Source organism: Triturus cristatus, chromosome 1_1 (assembly GCF_964204655.1).
Source record: "Triturus cristatus chromosome 1_1, aTriCri1.1, whole genome shotgun sequence".
Classification (NCBI taxonomy): Eukaryota; Metazoa; Chordata; class Amphibia; order Caudata; family Salamandridae; genus Triturus; species Triturus cristatus.
The window spans coordinates 915,309,932-915,318,106 of record NC_140579.1 but is presented as its reverse complement, the minus strand read 5'-3'; positions in this window follow the sequence as shown (position 1 = coordinate 915,318,106).

The window sequence follows — 8,175 nt, the reverse complement described above, 5'->3', positions numbered from 1 at the left end:
GGGGGCCGCGTGCCCATCTCCCCGACCGGCAACCTTCACGCACCCCTCCCTCTCGGGAGCCTGTCAGGGGAAGGAGCCAACCCGCCTGGGCGGGAGGGCTCACTGGAGGCGTGTGGAGAGGTGCAGTCGCATGGGCACCGGCAGGCCCAGCCGTCTTCCCAGGAGGAAGAGGCAGGCCGAGGCGCAGCCTGAGTGAGACGCAGGGGTGCTGGAGCCTGGCGGCAGCGACACCCCTCAGAACAGTTGTTACGAGCTGCTGTGGAAATGTGCTGGGCAGAGAGGGGTGACTTCGGACCTGCTGGGCAGCAGCATCCAAGGGTCTGGCACCACCCGACACCTCCCATTCGGGTCAGACACCTGGGGGGCATGAGCTGCCGGGGCCGCTCGGCCTTCATGCTGGGTAGGGTCTCCCGCCAGGCGGCAGGCCCTCGAGTCGGACGGTCCATGCGGGGTGCAAGCATTTTGCTCGAAACAACAGCCGAGGCTGGCCAAGCAGTCCATTCCTAAACAGACCGACAGTGCCCAATCGATCAGAGTATGGCTGGGACATCCCCTGGCAGGCCACTCTATACAGGGGGTATGCTGGCTTAGCGTACCTGCCTGCTCAGAGGCAAGCAGACTCGGAGAAAAAGGACCATCGGGAAGGGGCTGAGAGGCAGGAGCGTAACCGGGCCCCTGGGGGCCCCGGCGGGCGGGCCCGGGTGCTGCCTTCCCCGTTTCAGCATCACCAGACCTCACGGAGGTCTAACTGAGAAAACTCGGACAAAAAGGACCATTGGGAAGGGGCTGAGAGGTAGGAGCGTAACCGGACCCCTGGGGGCCCTGGCGTGCAGGCCCGGTGCTGCCTTCCCCCGTCTCGGGATTGCCGGACCTCACGGAGGTCTGACCCAGAAAACTCGGAGAAAAAGAATCATCGGGAAGGGGGCTGAGAGGCAGGTGTGCGTACCCGGGCCCCTGGGGGCCCCACATCGGGCAAGCCCGGGTTCTGCCTTCCCCTGTTTCAGAATCGCCGGACCTCACGGAGGTCTGACTGACCCTCTCCCTAGTAATCCGGAGGAAAATTACCCTCCTTTCTTGTAATCCGTGCACACGAGGTGACAGAGAGGACCCAAGGCGCGAATGTACCCGACCTCCTGGAGCCCTAGCTGGGATCGGGGAGGCAAATGGACCCCCATTGGGACTTCCAGGCAAGCCCGGCCATCTGGTCACCCCATTGGAAAGCATTGCGCGCGACCAGATGGCCGAGGGGAGAGGTGCGACCAGATGGCCGGGACCGAAATGATGCCAATCTGTCCGCCCCAAGCCTTCGCGGTAGGGTTCCCGCCTGCCCTTGCAGGGCTCGGGGGCTGCAGGGCTTGGGAGCTGCAGGGCTCGGGGGCTGCAGGGCTCGGGGGCTGCAGGGCATGGGCATGGGAGGCCCGCAGGAGCTCCCGGGGCCCGGACGCCCGGGGGACCCATGGATCCCGTCCCGGGCACTTTGCCTCGCCGTGGGCTGGAGGAGGGGGCACCGAACGCCCCGGAGAAGTGTCGTCCAGGCTTAGCCCATTTGGTCCCCGCCTGAGAACCACCATTCCCAGGAGGGGCGTCCCGGCATACCCTGCCCCTAGTAATCCGGAGGAAGGCTACCCCCCTTTCTGGTAAACCGTGCGCACCGAGTGATGGAGGGGACCCTAGGCCCGGATGCACCCAACCTCCTGGAGCCCTGCCTGGGATCGGGGAGGCGAATGAGCCCCTATCGGTACTTCCAGAGCAGCCCGGCCATCATGTCGCCCCATTGGAAAGTATTGCGTGCGACCAGATGGCCGAGAGAAAGGTGCGACCAGATGGCTGGGACCGAAAGGACTCCCAGCTGCCCGCACCGAGCCATACCGGTAGGGCTCCCGCCTGCCCTTGCAGGGCTCCGAGGCTCTGCACCAGGGACCCTTGTCCCGGGCAGATGGACACTTGGCAGGCCGCAGGACGTGGGCTCCCAGGCCCTGACCGAAACTCAGGAGGCCCGGGGCCGGTCCCTGCTTCTCAACGCAGCCAGGCCGGGGAGATAGGGGAGCCTGCCCAAGCACGAGGGACCCCAGTTCTGGGCACACGATCCCTCAGGTTGTGCGCTCGTTTTCAAAATTGTGCGTAGTTGCGCTAGGCAAAGTCCGCCCAGCCCTACTCAGGACGTGCGCTCGTTTTCCACAATTTTTTTCAAAATTCTGCGTAGTGGCGCTACGCAAAGTCCGCCCAGCCCTAGTGCAGGTCACCATGAACAGATGGGCTACAGTTGCCCTGAGAACCGTGTGTGAGAAGCCTGTCCGTTCAGAGTGCAGGAAACAATTATAAACAAACAATGGAGCGGGAGATGTGGAAAGGAAGGGGTGTGAGGGAAGATGCAATAAAATGGGGGGCGCTGAAGCTGAACACGCACATGACTTATGGATGGATGCTGATAAGTCATAAGTGCAGTAAAAACCCCATTTGTTTCCTGTATCTTTTCCTGAAATGGCTTGGGAGAAATTAGGAGTGGACAATTATGGGGGCTATTCAGGGCGAAGGTTGAGAATTTTGGTATGCCTTATAAGCCATTGATTATTTTTAAATGTCCTAAAGTGGCAATTGTGTACAGTATTAGTGCAGCAAATGTGGTTACGTTTTTTCAGAGGGAAGGGATACCAAAGAAACTCATTACAGACATTGGAGTTCAGTTTAGGAATGAGATGATGGAAGGGTTCCTCTGTTGTAATGGGATTGAACACAAATTCATCTCGGTTGATCATTTCAGCAGCAATGGTGTAAGTTGAGAGGTTGTGATAAAAGAAACTTTGCAGTTGGCTATGAACAAAAGGTTAAATTGGATGTCTTGTATTAAAAGAACAGTGTGGATGTATCGCACCACACCTTCTGTTACTGGGTATAGCTCTTTCGCTATATGAGAGGGAGAGTGCCTTTTTTGAAGGACAACCAAGGATGGATGGCTCAATCTCGGTTACAGTAGTGGTCTTTGGAGATTGTAAGTGAGATTATCGTGAAGGCATTGGGTAAATATAAGGACTATGCTGACAGTAAGAGTCAACAGGGTAGCGGTGGTAAAGAAAGGAGGTGTGGTACGTGTGAAGTTGCCATGGAGAGTGAAGAAGGTTGAGAGTTAGTATTCCGACCTTTTAAATATTGCAGAAGTATGCAGAAATTCTCCAAAGCTGAGTGATGGGTTTGTGTGGAATTTGAACAGAATTGCAAGGTGTAAAGGAAGCAGGAGGGGTAGGAAGTAAAAAAGCATGCAGTTATAGCTGGTTGGATGAATGTAAGGGGGTAAATGAAGAAGAAGGAAGTTTGAGTGTAGAGAGGTCTACTAGAGTGAGTGAGAAAGCAGTGCTTGTCGATGGTGATGAGGAAGAGCAAGCTAATATTTGATCCAAGAGGGAAGTCAAACATCCAGCATATTTGATGGATTATTTTGTATAATAAAGAAATGAGAACTGTGTAATCTGTTATTTTCAGATTGTAGGTTAATAGTTTTTCCCCAATGATGTATTTAGCAGTGTTTTAATTATAGTTTTGTATTTTATGTTTATTGTTTATAAAGGGGAAGATGTGTTGTGTTTACCCTTAAAGTACGCGCTGGCACTGGTATCACCATGAACAGTGCGTGGTGGTTGTTTTGATTAGAATATGGGAATGTTGAGTTAGTGTAGGAGTTGCAGCAGTTACAGCGGGTCTTCCAAAGTGAGAGGATGGTTTGAACTTTCTTCTTGCTTGTACTTAAATAAAGAAGTCTAATTACCTTGTTGTCTTTGCGGCGTATATACATAGCACTCTCCTATCGGGATCAAATCAACTCTGTGATCTCCTCTTCCTTTACCGCACTATGAACCATTAAAAAGAAAAATCTATACATTCCACCTGAATCACAGAAAACGGTAGTGATGGCTTTAGTTTTATGTAAAATAGGCTATTACAATGGACTCTTCCTTAATATGAAACACTAGTTCACAAATAAGCTCTAAAGACTGCAAAATGCTGCAGCATACATTCTTTTAGGGATCCCACAATTTCAATCTGCATCTCAAGCTATTACAAATGTAACCAATCAAGCAACGGATCATTTTTAAGACCCTATGTAAAGCGCTTCAGGATGCGGGCCCGGACTATCTGAAAGGCAGCTTTTAATGCTACCGTCCAAGTAGGACGCTGTGCTCCGCTGGGGCCAAAAATGCCATAGTCCCCAATTTCAAATTCTCCACCTGGGGAGGAAGATGCTTTGTCATCTGTACGGCTAAAGTGTAGAATACTCCACCTCTACATATCAAACCCATGACCAATCTTCTATTCTTCAGAAAAGCACAAAAAACCTGGCTGTTTGGTGAACATTAAGGGCTTCTCTAGATCTCTCTAACAGTGATATTGATGAAGCAGGGTTTTTTCTTTAAAACCGAATACCTGTTTCATTTTCGCATGTTATAATTAAAAGTACTACTGATTAATTATTAACTACTAAAGATATGTTAAAGTTGTGACTAATCAACCTTATTAACAGAAGAATTACACGTGGGAACGCTATTGCATGGCTAAAATAATAAGTGAACTAAATTGGTGAGCCATTGACGGATTAGAAGTTGCTTATGTGCTGTTATTGTGTTTTGCGCTTATAATTAATATGCATTAATGGCTTTTGATGTCGCAAATGGCTAGATGAATACATACACATAAGGGTATTAGCAGGGGAATAACACTGTATAATCATTTCTGTGCAGTAATTCTGTTTTATGTTCTATTTTCACTTAAGTTGACTAATGTGGCCTACCAGAAAATGGCTACCACCCTCAGCCTGCATTTGAGTTGATGGAAATTTTTGCAAGGAAGCTTCGCGCTGCCTGTGACCTTGCCCTGTCGACAAAACTGAAAAGCCATGATCATGACGACAAATCCAGGACGGATGCCAAGAGCCCCTGAACATGAAATTTGTTACAAACCTGAATACTGAACTTATGAACTGATGATCCCACGACTGGGATACAAATTAGCTAAAAGAGACATCCGTAGAAGTATCGAATTAGACATGGACATCTTATTTTTTCTATTCATTATTTGGAACGATCTAAGTGTGAGAAAATCTCGCACAGTATCTTAAATGTACCAAGATGACATTATTTCCGCCATTCATCCGTTTGGAATAAAGATTGTAACATTTCAGAAATGTAAATTTTAGTATAAATATTAGTAGACTAGAGAGGTCTAGTGCCACTTCTTCCCGAACTGATGATCAGAGGTCCCGACGCTGACGGAGAGGACGGTGACTCTACATGACGGCTAGATACTCTATCTATTTTGCTGAGGACCGGTTCTGACTTAGGATCTGACTTTTAGCCAGAATAGGTAAATATGAGAGAAATAAATTTGCATTTAATTGGCTTTTCATGCAATTTTAGATAAACGATTATTCTGTTTTCTTGTCATGTTTATTGAATTTATTGAATTTATTTGCATATTATTGGAAATGTTTTCGCCAGATTTATAAGCAACTAGTAGATGCCATTGACCTCAAAGTACATGCAGATGGGTTAGGTATCAGAAAGTGTTTCCCCTTATACATAGCACGGATAAGAGTGGTAGGATGAATGTTGGTGTAATGGGCCCCACCAGCGTGTGATGTGTGTGTGTGTGTGTGTGACTGTGAGATCACTCCGTCCGTGGAAGTAGAGGGGATTCGGAAGCTCCGATCTGCACCAGTGTCTTGGTAGCAGAATGATGGTTTACTATTGTCTTGGTCTGGCGAAATTGCATGTATATAGGCTTGTTGATTATTGATTGATATTTGTACTAACACTGTATGTTGAAGTCGTGTTGAGTTTTATGTGTTGTGAACGGCTTCTGGGATGTAGGGAGTCGGTGACAGTTCCGTAGTAGGGCAGAGGGAGTGCTGCTCTCGGAAAAAGGCGGGATTGTTGGCCCTGTATGCAGACAGGGGAAAACGTGTGACAATTGAAGTTGCGCGTCGCATTTTCTGGGTTCGATAAGGTAGCATCGCCGTGTGTTGCCATTAGAAATGTATTTTCTGTGTGAGAGAAGTGTATATGATAGCGAAGGTTATCTGTGAAGTTCTGGTCTTAGGTCTCAGGGATCCGTATGGCATTCCGTTAAAGCTTATCACTAGAAAGGTAATAGGTATTTACTGAGCTTGGTAGAAGGACAGAGCAGAGGTAAGCGCTGCTTTGTTAACGTGTGATATAATTCTGTAGTAGGACAGACTGTTCGCTGTTCTCGGGAAAGACAGAATTCTGTGTGAATGTACTACATTTTCTGGTGTAAAAGTGCGTGAATGAGATGGCATTCTGGTTAATTGTGAAACTCTTAGGAGCATTCCGGAGAAAACAGTTAATTGGTGCTTGTTAGAAGGGTAGAGTAGAGGGATGTTCTACTTTATCAACGGAAGTAACGATTCTGTAGTAGGGCAGAGGTAAGCGCTGCTCTCGGGAAAGGCAGAATTCTCGTGGGAAAGGTCTTTTGCTGTTCTGTGACTAGCGAAGCAGACAATGGAGATGTTTGTATGTTGTAACTAACAGACTCGTAGAAGTTGAAACAAAGTCTACCGAGTAGTCTTGTAAAGGAGGGGTAGACGAGAGAGACAGGAGACAGGAGCAGAAGCGACTGCAGCGACTGCTGACGTCAGGGAGACCGCGCTGTGATTGGACAGTGGGTTAGAACAGTGGAAGCACGGTGATTGGTGTGCTAGTGTACGCCGTGCTAGGATTGGGAGACATACAGGGTGACGTAGACGCTCCAGGATTGGTGCGTTGGTGTGAGACGCGCTGGGATTCGTGGACTGAGTCAGTCACGTAGACGCTCCAGGATTGGTGTGTTAGTGTGAGTCGCGCTGCAATTGGACAGGAGATCGTACCGCTGTAGAAAGGACAAACAGCTTGCAGAAAGTAAGAAAATGTACTACCACGCTGAGGAAAAGAAAAATAAATCCTTGCTTAGTAAAGTAAAGAACTGGTTTGACAAGGATAAAGATGTTGTGACTAGGGAAGGACAGTTACTTCCTCCGATAAGAACCCCCGCATCCTTCATGGTTGCAAAGTATGGGTATCATACCTGTATTTGGTTAGATAACTGGGTGAAGTATACGAAAGAAGATGGAGTTTTAGCTTTCCCGGAACATGGCTCATTTAATCTGGCCATATTGAGGAATTTACGGGAACGGATGATGAGCTTAGAGCCTCGGCCTAGGCCAACGCAGTTTGAGGCATTGACTGAATGGGAAGATGAAATGCATGAACGAGAAAAGCAGAGGGGTGGGGGTAGTTACAGGTACATGTTTGGGCGAAAGTATGATCGTGAAACCCATCATGACCGGATGAGAAGGTGGCGTGATGCCAGTATGACCGAGGGATTATATCCTGTAAGAACAGCAGAGGAGTCAGAAGGGAGAAAGTGTACAGAGAAGGAACATAATATAGAACCCAGGAGATATAGGGCAAATGAGTCTGATGATGATGTCTTAGAGGACATGCTCTATAAACGACCACCCCCGTATAGACGAGAACCAGAGGTAGGAACAGCAGTGACCCCGATGAGAGACACCTTGCGGATCATTAAGACAGAGGGTACCACCCCTGGATTGAAAAGCAGTTGTTCTCTGGCGGAAAGAGAAAGGGAGAGAGATAAAGAGAGAGAAAGAGAGAGAGAAAGAGAGAGAGAAAGAGAGAGAGAGAGAGAGAGAGAGAGAGAGAGAGAGAGAGAGAGAAAGAGAGAGAGAGAGAGAGAAAGAGAGATAGAAAGGGAAAATGAAATTGAGGATGAAAAGACCAGAGAACTAGCAAGAACTACCTTTGAACTGACAGAGAAAATCAGAGAACTGACTAAAAATCTTGAGGCAGTTACAGTGCCTGTGACAATAGGCCTGGTTATGCCGATTTTTGACAAGCAGAGGACGGGCGAAAGTGGTTTGACAGTACCATATGTGGGTAATAGATTGATTGTTCCTCCGGAGCAGGCAGAAATGAGAGCAGGAGAAACACAGTGGAGAACGGGAGAAAATCAGTGGAGACATACCGTATGTGGAGGAGAATTGAGTGTGCAGACTAATTCAAGTTTGAATTCTGGATGTGTGGAAGGGAACAGAGGATCAATCTTAGAACCACAAAGAATGACAGAGCCAGGGGGTGCAGAAAAATCTGTGGGAATAACTGCTGAAGA